Here is a 21,326-nt window from a genome sequence, read left to right on the forward strand (position 1 = left end):
GTTTGAGTTGAGGTTCGTTTGTTGACTGCTGGGCATTGATCAAACATAATATTATGCATCCACAGTTGGTGGACTGAAAGTTAGAAAGCTCGTGTGTATCTGATACGCCTGGAGAACCATTAGTAGAAATGGATCCCAAGATGTAACTGAATACTGTTTTGGTGGTTTTATGTTAGTTTCCGGGGAATTGAGGTTGGCCTTGATTCCCACGACAAATAATGATGAGGTTTACATTACAAACACTTTTACTTACTTGTATTCAGCCAGTGAGAAAAACTGGACCGAATAATTCTTTTCTTTTTCTTTTTCTTTTCATTTCATTTTCAAAGATGGTTTTAAGCTATTTATTTATTTATTTATTTTATTTATTTATTTTATTTTGAACGCTTAGTAACTGTAAGATACAATATCTTATAAGGTAGTAACAAGCTTATAAATGAGAATGACAATGTAATTATTATAATTAAATGACATTTCAATTATTTATATTATGATTATTATTATAATATGAAAAGTTTAATAACTTTCTATACGGTCTATGTAAGTATGTAATATAATTTTAAATTGAAAAGTAATTTATTAAGTCCTTTTTAAGTCTTGTTGTGTTTTGATTTTCTTTAATAAAGCGTGGAAGGGAGTTCCAGAGGCGAACTGAATTTACAAAAAATTGACGCTCAGAAGTTAAGCATGTATAGCGAGGGTGAACTAGTTGACGAGTCCTGTTAGAGGTGGGGAAACATATTCTGTCAAAACAATATTGTGGTTGTTGTGTGTGCAATATATCGGAGAGGAGAATTAAACAACGAAGTTTTACATAATTTTCCAAGGGCATATTTAATAACAGGGAAGAATAATTAGATATTCTGTCATACCTACGTAAACCAAAAGCATAGCGAACGATATTATTAAAAGCAGTATTAAGTTTGCGTTTACTATCATATCTACAGTTGCAATATAACTCACATCCATAAATCAAAATAGGTATAAGCAAGGTCTTTGCTAGCAGTATTCGTGTTTTTACTGGCGTAAAATACTGGGTTACCCAAAGTGTACGTAGAGCACCATACATTTTGCCGACAAGTCCGTTTATGTGATCGTCCCAAGTCAAATATCGATTAAATGTAACGCCAAGGTTCTTTGCAGTCTGTACGTATTCGATTGGACCTTTACTTAACATAATTTGAGGAAAGTAAACAAGATCTAAGTTCTTTCTTGAGATAACTAAGCATTTAGATTTCTTCGGATTCAAAAAAAGACCATTTAAATGGGACCAATTTAAAATTTTCTCAAGGTCCTCATTGACATTGGAGACTCCATTGTCAATAAGTCCGAGAGGGCAGCTTAGATATAGTTGGACGTCATCGGCATACAAGTGGCAGGAACTATTATCGATCAAAGATGGTAGTTCATTTACATACATTGAGAATAGTAAAGGACCCAGTATCGATCCTTGAGGAACGCCAGATAACGTAGGTAGAAAATTGGACAAACTGTCACCAGCTTGGACTGCTTGCTTTCTATTGTTTAAATATGAATATATGAGCTTTGTGGCGCCTGTTGAAAAATTAAACTGCTGCATAAGCTTGTTACAAAGTATGACATGATTAACTGTGTCAAATGCCTTGGAGAAATCAAGTAAAACCAAAAAAGTTACATCATCCTTATCCAACGATTGCCTTATGTCTTCAGTTACGTTCAAAAGCGCAGTTATACAACTGTGCTTTTTGCGGAAACCAGATTGTTGCGAGGTAAGCATGGAGTTAGTCGTAAGAAAAGCGTTGATTTGTTTCTGCAAAATTTTCTCAAAAACTTTAGATAAATAAGAAAGAATTGAAATAGGTCTGAATTCGGTTCCTTTAGCATTTTTAGGAAGTGGTAAGATTTTTGCCACCTTCCAAATGTCAGGATAAACTCCAGACATTAAAATGGAGTTAAATGTAAACGTGATGTAGGGCAGCAAAAATGGCAGAATCATTTTTATAAATTTTGGATCAATTCCGTCCAGACCAATAGCATTAGACTTGATTGAGAGTAAGCTTTCTACAACATCAGTAGAATCTACTGCTCGAAAACCGAAACCAGGATGATCTGAGTCTTCCGCAAACGAGACACCCCCAGAAGTGATTGGCAAAGGCGAAAGTGACGGTCGTGAGGCAAATGCTTCGTTAAGTGTGTTTACATCAAGACCTACAGCAGTCGCATTTCTCAACTTTCCAATGCCAACGTTTCGCAAGTTTCTCCATAGTTGTCGCCCATTCAGTGAAACATTTAAATGCTTAGAGAAAATTTGAGATTTAGCTGTACGAATTTCTGCAATAACTCTGTTCCGAAGAGAACAAAATGCGAGTCGTAACTCGGGCAATCGATACCGCTTCCAATTATTAAATGCATGATCCCGTTTTTGCATTAACGATCTTATATTATTTGTAAACCAGGGCTTATCATTTTGTTTCAAAATTTTTGTTTTCAAGGGAACATGAGTGTCGTAGAGAAGATTTATCTTGTTCGTTAAGAATTGAACTTGTTCATTGGAAGAAGGCATGTAAAAAATGTTATCCCAATTGATGGCTCTTGTATCTTCCTCCAAGTGCAGAACATTAATATTCTTAAAATCACGATATGAAATCTGTTTGACGGCATATATAAGATTAAACTTTATTGTCAAAAATATTAAGTCATGCCTTGAAAAAGCCGGTGCGGAAAGTTGATCATACAAAACCACATCCCTAATCTCACTAACCAAAAATAAGTCAAGCAGTGTCGCGCCCCCGTCAAAGAAGTGAGTCGGAGTCACAGTATTAACTGGGCTAAGATTGAGTGCACGCATGTTATGAATTAAAATGTTTGGGCTTAGTAGATTGCAATTAAAATCTCCACATAAAACTATATTTGGAAAGCCCAGAGAGATTTCTTCTAAAAGTTCAGAAAATTGTGAAAGTTCTATATGCTTATTTGGCCTATAAATTGCTCCTAAAAGTAGATTGCTTTCGCTTCCAAAAACCTCAACGAATAAATATTCAATAGGACTACCTCTCTCAGAAGAAAACTTTAGTTTAGATTTTATAGAAGATTTTATATATATTGCCACACCACCACCAACACGATCTGCTCTATTGTTCCTAAAAATGCGGTAGCCCCCAACAAAACACAACTCGTCACCAATATCATCTCTTAACCATGTTTCAGTAACACAAATAACATCTACATCTGAATTAATAAAAATGTCACGAAACTCGTCAATTTTCGGTAACAAACTTTGAGCATTTATATGACAAACCCTAAGACCACATTTCTGCTTACTCAGGACCCTAACCATAGAATGCAAATTACTTGAGTTATTCATTATACACAACAAAACTGAAAAAAAGAAAATTCAAATAAATAGACCGACAAAAGTTTATGAAGAAAATTTGAAATTAAATTAAAATAAGAAATATTATTATAAAATTAAAAAGCAAAGTGTTTTAATAATAAGGAAATTCAACATAGACAATTCAAAATAAAGGAAAATAATATAAAAATTTAAATAACAATGTTCGAAAATAGTTTGGTTTGTTAAAGCTGCAATCATGTTTGGAGGCTGGCAATGCTATTCAATTCACCAATGTTCTCAACCTTGGCTGGTGCATCATTTGAGTGACGTTTAATATATACCAATCCACGCATTGTAAACACGGAGAAAAGTTGTTTTTGTTTCTTGAGATGTAGTGCGGCATGGAGAATGTTATTATTTTTTTTTGTCAGACATTCGCGTAAGTACACAGTCGTTTCAGAATCTAGTCCGAAATTACTCAAATTTAATTGCTTTTTATGTTGCTTTCGGTAACGTGCAATAGATGTCAAAATAAAGTTTCTATCGTATGCGGACTGAAATTTTAGGATTATCGAAGAGTTGACGTTTTGTGAAGTGCGTATTCGAAACGAGTTAATTAATTTTGGTGGTAGAATATTTAAGTCGTGGCATAAGTGATTGATATACGTTTTGATGTTTTCATTTTCTAAATATGGTATTCCGAAAAGAACAGCATCACACGAAACGTTTTTATTATCAATATTTTCTTGCGTTAATTTTATTTGAGCTAGTTCACTACTCAAAGATGATAGCTCGGAAAGCTTGTTTGTTAGATCAATGTTTGTGTTTGAAAGTCTTGTGTTTATTTCTTTGAGTTCATTTTTAAGCAAACTTATGTCATTATCCGCCGCGGTCTGTTGTTTTTCGAGTTGCGCGATTTTAGTGTTTATTAAATCAATAGATTTTTGAAGCTCATCAAATTTATGGTCAATTTTTTGCGTGAGGTCTTGGTGATTTTCTTCAATTTTATTTGAGAGTTGTGAAATAATTAACTCACTTTGTTTTTTCATATTTTGGTTCATTTTGTTAAATAAGCTTTTATCGTCCACGGCCATTTTTTTACTCAGTTGGTAAGGAGAATCAATTGATGTTCGAGGTGAGTTTTTAATATTTTGATCATCAATTGTGGAATTCGTTCTACCCCGTTTTTGCCTGGACATGTATGCACGGTAAGATTTAAATTAAAACACTCAATGTTCGGTATGATAAATCAAACAAAGAAATACAAAAATAACAAAGTTTTAACTTTCAATGATCTTCACAATATATTGGTTTACTTGTTTAATTCTATCCAATTTGATCACTTTTTATATTTTTTCGGGTCTTATTGTTCAGAAAACTTCATTGGCATAGAAATGGCACACAACTTAAAAACGAAACTTGCGTAAATTTAACTCGAAATTGATTAAAATTGCTAGCCGAGGGAGAGACACGTCTAATCCAAAGTTCGATTCATTAATTACTTTTTAAGAGTTTAATGACAAATTTGCCCTTAGTGGCCGACTTACATACCTGTTTTATGTCGTTCAGGTCAACTCTATGGGTCCTTATTGGTGGTATTTTTTCTTTCTTGGCCTGTGGTTATTTCTGGTGTTGCTGCTGCTGTTGCTGCGCCTGTTGTTGCTGTTGATGTTGTTGGCCTTAGCCGAAGTCGATGGACCCTCGGACATTGGGCCTGTCACTGCTGATGGCCTCTTTTTATTTTGCTCTGCTCCTGTGTTTTTGGGAGCTGTCTTGGGTTGTGGCTGTTTTTGCTGCTGTGGTTGTTGTTGCTGTTGTTTTTGCTGCTGTTGTACTTGCTGTTGTCTGCTGGATTGGCTCTGGCTCAGATAGGATTAAATCCCTATTCGGAGACCTGAAGAGCCCCTTCTGACATATATTCAGTCTTCTCAGACTCGGCGTAGTCTGAGAATTCACTCTTCGTGGTGATTCCTTCCCTCTTCTCCATTTTTTTTTTGTTTTTAATGCGGTTGTTTGCGGTAGCGCTGCTTGCACCGTAACATCGCGCGATGTGTTGGCAAAGGTACTTTTCGATACCCCTGCTCTTTTCTCCTTCTCCATTTGCCTTTTTCCCAATTTATAAAATCGGCAATTTCTCGGTTGTGAAAAAAAGCTTCCAAATTGTTTGTACACTCCTTCTGGCACTCGAACCCACGACCCTAGGCTCTCTCTCCGGACGCCACTTTTTTTTTAATTCATTTTTATTAGTTCATTCTTAAACCTATCTTTAAGCTAGACAAAAATTCATACAACTAGCCTAATTATCCATAACTTACAACTAACTTAATGGTCCCATACGGACACTCTAAGTTAAACTATAACACTTAAAACTAATGCCTTTCGGCCCTAAGATCTATTTTACTTCATTTAAATTTTATTTATTTTTGTATTTACTAGAAAATTTGAAAAAAACTAATATCAATATCCTTTTTTATTTTTACTTACAAACTATTTAAAATAAGGTCCTTAAATAGAACTTAAAACTAACTTAAACTACCTATTCTACCTATAAACTACTTAAAACTAGAACAACCACAGCAGCAAATCTAACTATCTAACATTTTTGTTTTTCATATTTTGTTGTCTTTTTTTTTTTTATTTATTTCTTTTTAATGTTTTTTTTTTGATTTTTTTTTTTGTATTTTTTTTTTGTGCCACCATGCCTATTCTACTTAAAACTAAACCCTAATACTATTAAACAAGTATGTAAGCCGGCCAAGGCTTAAAACCCCATCCCGACTACCCACTATCAAGTGCCGATTGAAGCCACCAAAACTCTATCGTAAAAGAGGAATGGCTCTGGGGGAATGAAGCCGCTCAATCGTGCACTCTCAAAATACTCGTAGTTCGGATAGAACGCACCGAAAATTAAATTGTTGGCCGAAAACATAGTTCTTGCAATGTGACCTCGAACGAGTTTTATCACGAAATTGTCAATTCTGTTGATTCGAGCCCCGTTGTACAGGACCTCGTTGGAATAATAATGCACATAAGAAGATTCGGCTGTTCGATATAAGCCGGTACAGCGTCGTAAACACTGCCGCTCGAACACCCGAAACTTCTCCATCTGGGAAGGGGCAACGTTGAACCACACAGGACAACCATAAACGATCATTGGCCGTATGAGTGCCATGTAGCAAATTACCTTCACTCTGGGGTCAAGTCGACTGTTAAAAAACAGCCGTTTCGTCAGAGCGAAGGCTCCTCTGGCCCTGGTCAGAGCAGCATTTATATGTCTGTCGAAATATAAATACTGATCTAACCAGATATCGAGGTACTTCACTACACTTTTGCTCGCTAATGGCTGCCCGTGAAGATCAACGATGACCATCTTGCGCCAATTCTTACACGTATCCCCAGCCAACGGAGTCCAGAACAGAATTGTCTCCGACTTCTGGACATTTATTTTCAGTTCCCAGTCGTCGCAATATCGCTAAATCTTGTCGAAATCACGCTGCAAGAGAATTCTAATAACCTCAACCCTTCGGGCCGTTCTGTACGCAATTAGATCGGTCGGACGCCACCTCCACTGAGTTACCGATTAGTTATATTAAACAGTGTTACACTGTCTACTTAAATGCCAAACACTAAAAATGCACTTTCTTTTTAAATGAAATTAAAATTTAACTTACCCTTGTCTTCTCTTTGAAAGTCAAAGAACGACTGACAGTCCAACGCACTAACCATCATGCCACGGGTACTACAGTAGTATTTACTTAAGAATATAAATAATAGATAAAAACCTTTTCTCAGACCTACCGAATGTATATATATAATTGGTTAAGGTTTTTCGGAGGAGGATGGCAACTTACATTGTGACAGGAGAATTTTATATATTAGATTTCATAAATACTCATATATCAGGAGCAAATAATTTGTTTTTCAAATGACCGGTAGAGTTTTCATGAAAAATTGAAACATACAATTGCTTGATTTGGGTGCTCTATTGAGGTTGTTTTTATTTAAAATTAAACATACAAATATGACAAAAAGCAAATTGCAATGCAAAGTTATGTGGCAGCATATTGTTTTTATGCAGGTATACACATACATGTGTATGCATTTAAGAGTGTAATGACTTAAAAGTTGTTCGACCAGAATTTTCTCCAACTTCCTTATTTTATTCCTGTTTGTATGTTTAATCAAGAGTATAATATCCTAAATTCACTTTTCGAGTCCCAGGTGGGCATTCAATATTATTGTATCGGATTTAGATTAAAGCCATTCCAAATGTAGTTTCATGCTTTACGTTTTGAAATATGTTATATTTTTAAATGCTTTTATGACTTGTCATTATTCAGATATTGGGAATGTTGAAGAAGTTGTTTCACTCTTGAATTGTTACCAGAAAAATATAAAAAAAGCGTTTAGAACAATATTTTATACTATAATGCATCGAACGTTTATTTTCGGTGCGGTCGGAAATCTTTAATGTTGGTTAGATCTTAGATTGAACCCTTTTTGTATAGAGACACATCTGTTTAAAATAAAAGGGGAAAGTAACAAACAAACTAAGTTGTAATTTCGTATTTGTTACAGATATGTACGTCTTTTTAGTTTCCCATAAGAAGTTATTGTATATGGTCCGAATTGTCAAATTGAAAAATGTTTAATATCTCGATTTTTCAAGGTCCCTAGAATCTAAATAAAGGGTTTTTAGAGAGATGTCTGTCCTTGCGTGTGTATGTACGTTCATACGCCCGTATGTAGATTTTTCAAGATCCATAGCCCAATAACATGGATATGGACTCTTAAAAAACATTTCGTGTAACCCAAAATATCTCACGAACCAATAATACTAGCAACTTGAATTAAATTTAATAATGTGACAAAATGTTATTACCAAAGTAATAAAATTAAAAAACAAAATTAATAGGTAACGTTTTTCTATAATTAAAAAAAATAAAAAAAATAATTGTCAACTCGAATATTTTACGAACAAGAAATGATTTTACGTACAAAATAATTGTACGCAACAAAAAATAAAGTTATTGAAAACTGATAAAATTTTGGGAAAATCGGATTGACAGTTTTTTCACAAAAAATTAAAAAAAATACTTAAAGTTTTTAAAAATTTGCTTCAAACTAAATTCAAATTTGTATAAAAAATCAGTTTTTTTCACAAAAATTAAAATATACAAAAAATATTACACAAACTTAGTTAAAATAGATATTCGATTCTCAACTTCGTATGAATAAACGAAAATATTAACTTCAAAATGAATTAATTCTGTGCTAAATTGTGTTGTTAACGTAAAGTTATGGCCTTAGAAAAATCCAATCTGCTTTATTTTTTATATAAGAAATAAAGAGAAATGGTTTTCGACTCAAGCATAAGGACAACAAAGAAAGATATTGACTTACAATTTTTTATCTCACTAATATTGAGATAAATATTGTTATAAATATTTTGTTTTTGAATGTTCTTAAGTCTAAACCAAGACAAATGGACAGACAGGATGGAAAGTTATGCAAACAAAATTCGAATGAAGGTTCTCTTTGCTGTGTGTTCAATTTGATATCATATCTCTATGCAGTGCAATGACTTATCTACACGACCACATAGTGACATTTTATATTTATTTTTATTAAATAAACAGGGAAGTTTTCGATTTGTATTTTAAATTTTAAATATTTCGCTTAAACAGTTTGTTTTTCTTATAAATTCTTTAATTTTGCATTTTGGAGTTTTCAAATATTAAGGAATGTTAAAAGGAAGTGTGTGGATTAGTCACCTTTGTTTAATAACTAAAATTACCTTAGTATTTTTTTTGACCGTCTCTATATGACGCATTTACCCAAGATAGGTTTTGAATATAAAGTGTTTATTTATTTATATATATATTTAATTCCATATTATGTTAATTCTGAAATTGAAGAAATTATCATTGGTTTTTACAGCCCGTATAATTAAACTTAAATCAACACATTTGTTATTGATAATGTAAGATTACTAGACATTCTACGCACCAAGTTGCGTTAGAAGGTAACTTTCATATTTATTTATTTTTTATTAATGTTATTTATTCTTTAGTTCCAAACTTTAGTAAAGCTAATTTAGATGCAATTAATAACTATTTATTTCTTTCGTATATGAAAGCGATTTACAATTAGAAATCGCTAATAAAAACCTAATGAAAGCTGTCAAAAAACAATGCATCGATTCGTTCCAAGAAATATCTTGAAAAAGAGTTCAAATCCTATATGGTTTACCTTAAGATAAATTAACCTGATAAATAAAAAGAATGAGGCTATATAAATTGCATAAAACAAAAATTAAATAGCGCTGAAATAAGAGAAAAATATATTGTCATCCAACGCGAATTTAATATATTAAATAAATTTGTTTGCAACTCATAGTTGTTATGGTAAATGCTTTCACAATTTTACAATTATAATCGATTAAATACCGGTTATTCGAGCTGTATATAATTCCAAGATTCAAAGACCAGTGATGTTCATTTAATATGTATGCAACCTATCATGAGATGCTTTTAAATAAATTGTCTTCCTTTGGATTTCATTCTAAGCTAAGCTATTAAATTGGGTAAAATTCTATATCTCAAACAGGACTCAGATAGTAAAAATAGAAGCCTACTGTTCTGATAAAATATTTGTCCCATCTGGCTTCCCTCAAGGTAGTCATTTGGGTCCATTTTTATATCCATTATTTATTAATGACATACCATCAATTTTTGTATCTTATCCATATCTTCTACAATGCTGATGATCTAAAGTGTTTAACAGATTTTCACTTACTTCTTAAAGATTTATTAAATGGACTGGAAGTTTCTGGCTAGTGCCGGCATATCTTTGCCATGACCACGTTGGCCATCTCCATGGAAAAACCCTGGAGAAAGTCGTCGATGAAGCGTAAAGGCAAAGGATCCGCCTTACTATTGGGAGCGATGCTAACGCTCATCATACTTTATGGGGTAGCACAAATATCAACGACAGACGTGAGTCTCTTTTTGACTATATACTTGGTACTAACCTCTTAGTAAGTAATGTTGGAAACGAACCAACCTTCATAACTAAAACTCGACAAAAAGTCTTAGACATAACTCTTGTCTCAGATACGATACACCATATGATCTTGGACTGGAAAGTATCCAAAGAACACTCGTTCTCTGATCATAGATATATGCAGTCCAATATTAATGTGAATATTCCGAGTCCATCGACTTTTCGAAATTATCGAAAACTGACTGGGCTTCATACAAAAACTCATTACAGAGTTTACTAGAACCTGGACTATCTAGTCTTTCCTCTAACGCTAATGAACTTGACAACAAAGTTAATGACCTTACCTCATGTATGAACAGATCGCTAGAAATTGCTTGTCCACATATACACATAAGAGGAAAGAGGAAATCACAATGGTGGGCCTCAGAGCTTGACTCGATAAGGAAAAAATGCAGGAAACTTTTAAACCGGACCAAAGGCGCAAGACTAGCCTCTCCCTTGGGCTCTTACAAAGAATCATTAAGAATTCACAAGAAGGCACTAAGGAAATCTAAGCGATCTTCTTGATGATCCTTCTGTGGCATGATAGTAGAAACTTCTGAAGCCTCTAGGTTACGGAAAATTCTTTCAACTAATCCAGCGATGCCAAGCCGCTTGAAAAATGCAGACGGCTCCTGGCAAATTCAAGTAATGAATCGCTGAACTTACTATTGGACACTCACTTTCGTGGTAGTTCTCTTACCGAAACTTGCAACAATTTTATACGTTCAAGTTCCAATACAAAATATCCACAAGGAATAAGCTACAATGGGCGCTCAACAGCTTCAAACCATTCAAATCTGCAGTACCAGATGGGATAATACCAGCCAAGTTGCAAAAGACTTCTGACATAATTGCACCAATCCGTTGAGGCAATTTTTACCAGCTGTCTTTACCTGGTCCATGTTCCCTCGGTATGAAGAGAAGTTAAAGTTCTTTTTATACCCAAAGCAGGTAAATGCTCGCAAGTAAATTATAAAGATCTACGACCTATAAGTCTATCATCATTCCTTCTTAAGACCTTGTGAAGATTGATTGATATCCATTTAAGGGCAAGTCCGTCGAATACTCCCTTCATCATAAAGAGTTCACTATGGTTGCTTTCCTTGACATGGAAGGTGCCTTTAACAATGTGGACACAAATGCAATCACATCTGCACTAACATCTCTAAATATAGAGAGTTCACCTCGGGAGTTAATTCATTTAATGCTTACTATAGCAGAATAATTAACTTAAAATTGGGCAACTCTTCTGGTAGACGATTCGGTAGTAGAGGGACACCGCAAGGTGGTGTTCTATCCCCACTCTTCTGGAACCTGGTGGTGAATGCGAAGGGCTTCAGAGTGATAGCCTATGCGGACGACGTTGCTATAGCAGTTTCAGGAAAGCATCTTAACATCCTAAAAGAACTCTTACAAAATGCCTTGGACATACTAATTCTTTGGGCTGATCTGTGTGGACTGGTGTTAACCCACACAAAACCGATTTGGTCTTATTTCCGAGGAGATACAAAATTCCATTTGTCAACACTCCCTATATTAAAGGAATACAATTAAAATTCTCAGACGAGGCTAAATACCTACAGGAAAGTGTCAAAAAAGCTACTGTAGCTCTCTTTCTTACAAAAAAGCTATTGGTAATAAATGGGGCTTACAACCCAAAATAACGCATTGGCTATACACATCGGTAATCAGACCGATTTTAATGTACGGTGTGGCAGTATGGTGGACTGCTTTAGAGAAAGGTATAAACAGGGATAAGTTAAATAAAGTCCAACGTTCAGCCTGCCTGTGTATAAGCGGATCGCTTCGCATGACCCCGTCTGCGGCACTGGACACCTTGCTCTACCTTACACCTCTTGACATATTTAGCAAACAAATAGCTGCAAGCTCGGCTATTCGCTTCAATGCTTCGCCGCAGTGGACTTACAACAACATTTTCCACTCCGTAATTCTAAGGTACTTAGAATCAATTCCAAAGCACAGAGACTACACCAGACCCCCAACTGCAATTCGACAGAAATTTCCAGATTTCTATACCTCCCAGATCTTGTCCTGGCTTAAGGAAAACGTGATATCAACATCTGATATCCGTATTTTCTCAGATAGCCAGGCCGCTATCAAGTCTCTGGACTCTGTCTCTACAAACTCTATAACAGTCCATAACTGTCGATCATCTCTAATGGAGATGACACCACAGTTTAATATTCACCTTTGCTTTGAGGAGGGAAGGCACCAGGTGGAACAACATCACCACGTGTCTAATCAGAAAAAACATCTGGCCAACACTGGATTTAAAACGTTCAAGGTGCTTGCTCTCTCTAAGCAGATCGCATATAAGCTCGATAATAGGTGTCATAAACAGACACTATCTAATAGGAAAGCACGCCACGAGACTAGGCGTATTTTCAAATGACTTTTGTAGAAGCTGTATGGACGAGGAAGAGGAAGAAACGGTTCTTCATCTTTTCTGCACATGCCCTGCTCTGGCTCGAAAACGCAAGAATTACCTATTAGAATTTTTCTCTAACGATCTAAATCATATCAGTATAATCGGCCTCTAACGTTTTGTAAGGGACTTAAACTGGTTCCATTGAGTTTAGGAGGAAGCCTTGTCTAGGAATAGTATGACTCTTGTTCCATTCGTTGATTATCTGGTCAAGAATTCCAATCAAATGTTCGGTTTCCTAAAGAGAAACACAAAGATCGTTATTCGTTTTAATCTCTTTTCAACTATCTGGTAAGATTAGTTTTGGAATACTCGAGTGTAGTTTGGAATTGGTTTTATAGAAACTGGCGAATTGACATGCGAACTTACAACACAAGATGTTTATTGTTCGGTATCAAATCTCTGGAAATCTCTATTTTATAAGTAATTAAATTGACGATTAAAGTTATACAGGCTCAACAATACAGTCTAAATCCAACATAATTATATTTGCAAAAATAAAAAGAAACACTAAAATTAAAGAAAAATTAATCAAATCGTTCACAAAATCCCATGATCTGGTTAATTCAGGTATACGAACTGATACAACGAACATTCTGTAATATCTTTCAATTTCTTTTAACTTGTGTCGTAAAATTCAGATTGCATTCTAAAAACGAATTGCTTTATAGTAGTGAGCGAGATGTTGCCTGTTAATTGCTATAATTCATAACATTTATAGGAAAGGTAGTTTTTTTTAAATATGTTCCCATATATGAAAATTTACAAAAACAGTCAAAAAGAGTCTAAGCTGGCATGTGTAACTAAAATCTAAGAGGAAATTTCTTAGCAACATCGTTAAATTTATCAATGAAAATAATACTTGTTAACAAATTTTTGCGCATGCTAATTCAAGCAAAAATATCCCTTAACAAAATAGCTCTCGAATGCATTGGTATGTGTATTATGGATATCAGATGTATCTGAAAAATGCGGGAAAACATTTCAATCCTAGAGACAATCTAAAGATGAACTCCAGTTCAAAGTTTTCTTTAAACGAAATAACATCGCCGCCGGCTGCCTCGCTGCTGCTGTATCGTTCTAAACACTTCAAAACGTTTTTTAGCTGTGTTTTTTAAGTTAGTATTTGAGTTCAAATGTAATAAATTGAAAGTAAAATAAACCGCGAGATTTATTATTATATTCCCACCAAAAGAAATCTTTGTTGAAACAGCACAAGTGTATGCAATAAAATCGGTTAAGTGGTAATAAATTCATAAAAGTGAAAAAATAATAAAAGCAGTAGGTATTTGAGTGTTTAAGAAAACAAGAGTAAAAAAGTGAATATTTATTATGTGTTTAGATTTTAACATAGCCGACGAAATGTTTGGGTATTTTTAATGAATTTGCTTTACCATAAAAAATATAAAGTTGCTGCAGTAAAAAAATAATATTGTGTACTTACTCGCACAAATAACACATTTAAAAGGATTTTGAAGTAAACTTATTTTTATACCATCTGCTGGATTATTATGATCAAATTTAACTACATCACACTTGTTGATAAATGTGCAAACAAAACACAAATAAAACGAATACAATTATGTTTTGTTATTTAACGAGTTTGACCGTCAGTTAATTAATAGAAAATATAAGTCTAGGTTTTTCAGTCTAAGTTATTTAGTATTTCTTGATTCCATTATTCGTTTGTTTGTCACAGAAAACAAGGATTTTAACTATAGAAGTTGCTCATGAGTTAATACCTAAAACAAAGTGAACAATGCCTTGAATGCATTAAATGCAATTAATTCTTCATCTGGGTTTGTTAATTCTCTAATAAGCAATTAAATAAATAGTAAGCACGACATTTATATGGGATTTAATTATAAACATTGACGAATACTTCAAGTTTATGACAGCAAAAATAACACCAACTTCTTTGAAAAGATATTCATGTTGCAACTTATGAGTTATGGTATGACCTTTGGTATTAAAAAAAGAATGCAAGGCAAGTTTTGTTTGTTTAAGGGCAATAATGACTCTTTCGTTTCTTAAGGCGATCTTTGAAAATAAATTCTGCAATTCCGGGACGGGGACCTTTTATTGGATGGAAATACTAAAATGAACTTAATATAAATTGAATTACATTAAATTAAATTGAATAAAATTAAATTAAATTAAATTGAATTAAATTAAATTAAATTAAATTAAATTAAATTAAATTAAATTAAATTAAATTAAATTAAATTAAATTAAATTAAATTAAATTAAATTAAATTAAATTAAATTAAATTAAATTAAATTAAATTAAATTAAATTAAATTAAATTAAATTAAATTAAATTAAATTAAATTAAATTAAATTAAATTAAATTAAATTAAATTAAATTAAATTAAATTAAATTAAATTAAATTAAATTAAATTAAATTAAATTAAATTAAATTAAATTAAATTAAATGAAATGAAATGAAATGAAATGAAATGAAATTAAATTAAATTAAATTAAATTAAATTAAATTAAAATAAATTAAATTAAATTAAATTAAATTAAATTAAATTAAATTAAATTAAATTAAATTGAATTAAATTAAATTAAATTAAATTAAATTAAATTAAATTAAATTAAATTAAATTAAATTAAATTAAATTAAATTAAATTAAATTAAATTAAATTAAATTAAATTAAATTAAATTAAATTAAATTAAATTAAATTAAATTAAATTAAATTAAATTAAATTAAATTAAATTAAATTAAATTAAATTAAATTAAATTAAATTAAATTAAATTAAATTAAATTAAATTAAATTAAATTAAATTAAATTTAAATAAATCTAATTAAATTAAATTGAAATTATAGTGTATTCCTATCCTCATACTGAAATCTTCTTTAAATGTGATTTCAAAGGAAGAAAATCGATTATCGGACGTTATGGGTTGTGCGGAAAATACTTTCCTTCTGACCCTGAAAAGTACACTTTTCTATATCTTCTAGGAACATCTGACCAGGGTTTGATTAGAGCGGCAAAAAGATTATTAGGATAAAAAATGCAAGTTTCCGTTGTTTTAACGCCAACACACCAGGTACGAGTATGCTGCAACGTCCATATTCGACGAACCAAATTTTTACATGGGCAGCACTAAAAATTGTTTCTCTCATACCCAAAAAAAAGCGATTTGCCTCAGTGCCTAGTTGTCCTGAAATTAAAGCCCATGTTCTAGGTGATTAGGCCCATACCGCGTGTAAAACGAGCCAAGTGAGTAAGATCTTCAGGAATAAGCAATGTTTTTTTTCCGTTTTGAAAGCCAACATTACTCAAATTATATGCTAGGTACTACAAAATTCGACCTTTATAAAGAAAAATCTGAGACTAAGTAGAGTCAAATATCATAAATTAAGTACCATACTCTGTTCTTTTGAAGGTTAATTAAAAATGTAGGTTCTTCCCGATAAATTACCCTTTTGATACACCTATTATACAAAAACAAAACACTTTTTTCAAATTGAGTTATATTCTATTGCGAAAATTCTCCATTTTTTATTATTTTAGATGCTTTTAATGATGTTTCTGAATTATTGTGAATAATACCATATAACATACACTTACGTTTAATTTTCTCAAAACTGCTTAGTTATAGTAGACACATTACGTTTAGAACTATAACTTTTTCCTAAAGGGATTATACATTAGTCACTTAAATATTAGTTGCCACTTAATTTGAAAATAGAATATGCGGCTCCACCGATTACTCCTTTTTACTTGCGACATATAGGAACTATGTATATTGCAAGTTTTGCGTTAGTGCAAAATTTCGAACTCGAGATTTTAATCAAACATGATATTACGATGTTAGAGAAGTCAAAAAAGTGGGTCCCGCGATTCCGTCCGGTCTGTTTTGTCTGCCTGTCCACGCTCCTAAAGCCTAAACCATTGGGTCGATTGAGTTCACACTTGGAAGTTAAGGTTTTGAACAAATTCGCGTTAGGTGTTTTTTTTCATTTTTTTTTAAGATCAAAACTAACAGTGGCCCCCATACAATTTGTTTGGTCAAAAACCGATATTTCGAATTTTCTCAAAAACAAACCGATACATTTTTTTTTTAAAATTTGCTCTAAAATATTATTTTTTAATTTAGCTTCTTTTAATAAGAAAAACATATTTTATATTACTCAGGAATGGTACAGCTCATAGAACCGTTATTTTGTTTTTTAATTTTCTCAGCAACTTATGAACTTATTTCAATATTTCTTTCTGAATAAGCTCTTTTATTGCCTTAACAATATTTGATTATCAAAAGTGCAATTTTTTATTGTTTGGGTTTTTAAAAAAATATTGAATTTTATTTTTTCAAAATTCGATATCTCAAAAACAGGTCAAAATTTTTTACGAAATTCAAATGTTTAGCGTATATTTTAAATCTCTATACAACTGCATACCAAAAATATCTTTAGAAAAAAATTGAAAAATTTTACACATAAAAATTAATAAAAAAAACCGCTCTAACGATTTAAAAAAAAAATTGAAAAATAAAGGGTTTTTTTTATTGATAAAATTGCATTTAAATTTTTGAGGACAAACTTAATTTTAAGGTAAAACTTTGAATCTTAAAATATTTTTTTTTAATTATTTAAACTGTATTGAAATTAAACTATTTTGACAAAATTTTAATTACATTCCTATCTTTTGTCAAAATGAATGCATTCGGTACATATTTAAGTATTTTTATAACTATAACTATTGTAAATACCAACAAGGCCGTGTAGCGCCACTGCATTGTATTAATGAATATGATATATTTAATCAACAATCTATTTTAAAGTGTCTATCAAGAATTATTATCTTGGTACTTTTGTATATATGATTTTAAAATATTATTCTTTAAGAATGAGGTTGTTTAACACATATTTTACTTGCCATTGCTTATATAAAAGAATAAATACTTAGTACTAGTTAAAGAAACGTACCACCTCTAAAATGACTGCCTACGTGTCATTTCATAACTAAAATCTAAAACGCACAAGAGCCTGACTGTAATCAACACATGAATAGCAATTTCTTGTACTTAAACGAAAAAAATAAACTGAACGCAATAACTCCATGTTTGCACTGAAAACTTGTAGAAAGAAAGAATGTGATTGGATTATAGTAAGTACCATCTACCTACCAATAACATTCTTTCACTACCATCATAAACATGCCATTATCTATCCATCTGCATAAAGCTGAGAACGCCAAGTGAACTTTTTTATGTTCGTTTTAGACACCTACCTAATTGCACAACCAATAGGCGATCGCTTTACAATTTAAACATAAATATTCTTTCTCTTTCTTATCTTCAGATAATTTACTTTCCATCCAGGTTCTTCTAATATGAAATTAAAATATGGCTATCTAAAGGAAAAATTTTAAACGAAATAGTTGACTACACAAACAATTGTTTTCGTTAAGTACGGTTACAAGTATATTTCACTTCCGGGATGAAATGTCCCAGGATGAGTTGTTTCTTGGAATGAACTGCGTGTTTTGTATGACAAATCAAATGGCATTTCTATCTTTGAAGACAAACTTATTTTACAAGTATATTTTAAAATCTTATATAGGTACTTTTTTAAACAGATTTTTTGCATACAGGAGCAAGTTCGTGCGACACAGTCGTGCATTTTATTTCTTTTCAATTGTTCATTCTATTTGAAAATACAAATATTATCAATCAAATTATTTCTGAATTTTTGATACTAGAACTTTTAAAACAAATTTTGAACTAAGATAAACAAAGTGCTATTGGGAGGACGCCTCATCTCCACGTTTAATCATGAGGGCCAATTTTCTAAACAAACACTTTGAACACAAAAAATAACGAGACTTTACTTATGTACAATGTACATACAACAAAGTACTGTACATTTTCTATGGTTGCAATCTTTTTTAAAGAATTTACATTTAACCAATTTGAAGAAAATCCCAATGTTATGCATTCATAGCTTCTAGACTGAATTTTCGACTAAAACCATATTTACCATACTATATTCGACTAAAACCATATTTACCATACCATAAATGCATTAAATTTGCAACAATTCGTTTTTTGAACGCTAGTTGAAATTTGCATATCGGTTCCAATAAAGGATTCTGTTGGCACCTGTGAAACATGTTCGTATATCCAGTTATGTAGTAGCATAAGGTTTGGCAATGTTTTCGAAATTAGCGTACCTAGAGCGGTTAAAGCTGTACTTAGCAGACATGCATTGCTGATATAAGTCCACATCCGAAGAAAAGGCAAGCATGTGCATAGAAGTCTTAGATAAGAAACATGTTGCGAAATAAGAAAAAAATTAAATGGTTGTGCATTTTTGATAAGAGATCCTGAGAATAAGATCTAATAAATGCTTGAGAATAAATTACAAGGTGTCCTGAACATTAAGAAGCATAATATGTTGATTGTTGTAAGTTAAGGAATTCATTTATAATAAAATAAATTGTGTGAAAGCTGTTTTTATACCAAAACTTTGTATGTATACGTATGTACATACAAAAATTATTTTCTGATTAACGAAATTACAACAGAAAATACAAACCTCAAAAGGATGTTTTAAGTTAAAAAAATAAAATTAAAAAAATAAATTGAGCTGTCACAATAAACTAAATGAAGTTTTTATTTAGTTGTTGCTTTGAAAAAAAAAACAATGGAATTTATATCTTTTCATTAAAAAAAGGTATGATATAAACTCATACAATTTCAAAAGTGAGAATTTAGATAAAAAGAAATGATTATGCCACTCATAGTAAACAAAACAAAAATGCTTGAAAATACAACCATTACAGATATTGTTTCAAAAAGTTATAATTTAGTTTTAGTGATCTGATTTAAATACTGGTTAGATTAACTGCACTATCTAAAACTATTCAGGCCTTTCACAATTTTCCGTCTTCAAAAATTTCATACCCAGGACAATTGTCTCTACTGCCAACTACAAAGACCAACATTTTCCTTTCAAGTTTATTTTTTGTTTACGGAAAAGTCAAACAACACCATTCTTTTCTCAAAGTAATCGAATTATTCAAACTTTCTTATGTATGATTTTATATTACCATTTTGTGCGATGCTGCCAAATTAACTGACACCTTCTGATGTAAATAAATTGAAAATGCATAAAAACATTCAAATTCTACCTATCTGAAATATTATTTCCGCAATGAAAGTGTCGATATAATGTCATGTTTACATCATTCATCAATGGATGCGCATGTCTTCTTAATCTGCTCAAATGAAAACAAGCAAACTTCGACTAACATAAACAAAAGATAAAATTGAAATAAATTTTCTTAGAGGAATAATTAGGCGTAAAGTAAAAGGTGTGTGTGATGTATGTATGTACATACATAAAATTCAAACATTTTATTAACAAAACAATAATTGGGAATATGAAAAACAGTCTGTCACACAAGAACAAGTTATTTTATGTAAATTACTTTTATATACAATTAAAAGGATTCTGCGCTAAGTTGGAAAATATTTAAACAAATCTTGGTAGGAATGACGTACTTAAATAAACTGAACACATTTTTAACTTCCCATAGGATACGAAATAATAACGCTAGCTTGAATTAAATTTTATATTATATATTGTGCCGTGATATTAGACTTATAAATTTGATTATTTACTTGAAAAAAAAAATCAATAAACAATTTTTTTGCATACACATACATAACATACATATAAAAAACCTTAATAAAACTTGATAAACATGTATTTTCACTTAAATAGCTTTCCAAAAATTTAAAATATTGGCTTCAAATTAATTTTATCTTATACAAAATATCAAAACATTGTCTTCGAAATTCAGTTAAATTTGTGTAAAAACCCAAAAAACAGTTTTTCACAAAAATTAAAATATACAAAAAATAATAAGCAAAATAGGTAAAAAATTGATGTTCAATATTCGATATCTCGTGAAGAAATGAGGGTATTGTCTTCAAAATGATTTCATTCTGTAATAAATGTTGTTGTTGTTGTTAACGTAAGATATTGGACTTTTACAAATCTAATCCGTATTTGCTTATATAAGTTTTCGAATACAAATCTCGTTAACAGGAAAAGATCTTGAAATTAAATCAATTCTTCAACTGACAATATTTTTACAAAACACAAAAAAAAAAACAAATAACTGATAAAAAATGGTTTTCGAATTAAATATAAGTAGAACAAAGAAATATATTACTCGTACTTTGTTGGAAAATCTATCCATAGTATAGTAGGATTTTACACGAATAACAAAAATAATATCCATAGTATGAATAACACCGATAAAAGTTTAAGTAGAATCTTACTATGGATGACATTTATATAAGTCTCGAATGGATCTTATGTCATTGCGTTCTCAAATGTTGGTACGATATTACATTTGTATCTCGATGGCTGTGTTCGTTGAGTAGTTGTGCATTTGGAATCATGTGTTTTCTATTTGGTAAAATCAATCTATTACTGTTGCTATTATTTAGTTTTGTGAGTTAAAATGGACTAACAGGGCTTATTTTGCAA

General features: G+C 31.4%; 1 protein-coding gene across 6 annotated transcripts in view; it reads left to right on the plus strand.

Moving 5' to 3' along the window:
* The first annotated feature begins 4,118 nt into the window (after nucleotides 1–4,118).
* LOC129952490 (neuropeptide CCHamide-1 receptor-like) overlaps nucleotides 4,119–21,326 on the plus strand; it is a 76,965-nt gene continuing 59,757 nt past the window's right edge. For 2 of the 6 annotated variants that reach the window (XM_056065084.1, XM_056065083.1), the window contains exon 1: nucleotides 13,833–14,087. The gene's annotated coding sequence lies outside the window, so the exon portion shown is untranslated. Of the gene's footprint in view, nucleotides 4,449–13,832; nucleotides 14,092–21,326 lie in introns of those variants that run through there. The other 4 variants (XM_056065087.1, XM_056065085.1, XM_056065086.1 and 1 more) reach the window with 4 other exon arrangements.

This window comes from Eupeodes corollae, chromosome 3 (assembly GCF_945859685.1).
Source record: "Eupeodes corollae chromosome 3, idEupCoro1.1, whole genome shotgun sequence".
In the NCBI taxonomy this organism is placed as follows: domain Eukaryota; kingdom Metazoa; phylum Arthropoda; class Insecta; order Diptera; family Syrphidae; genus Eupeodes; species Eupeodes corollae.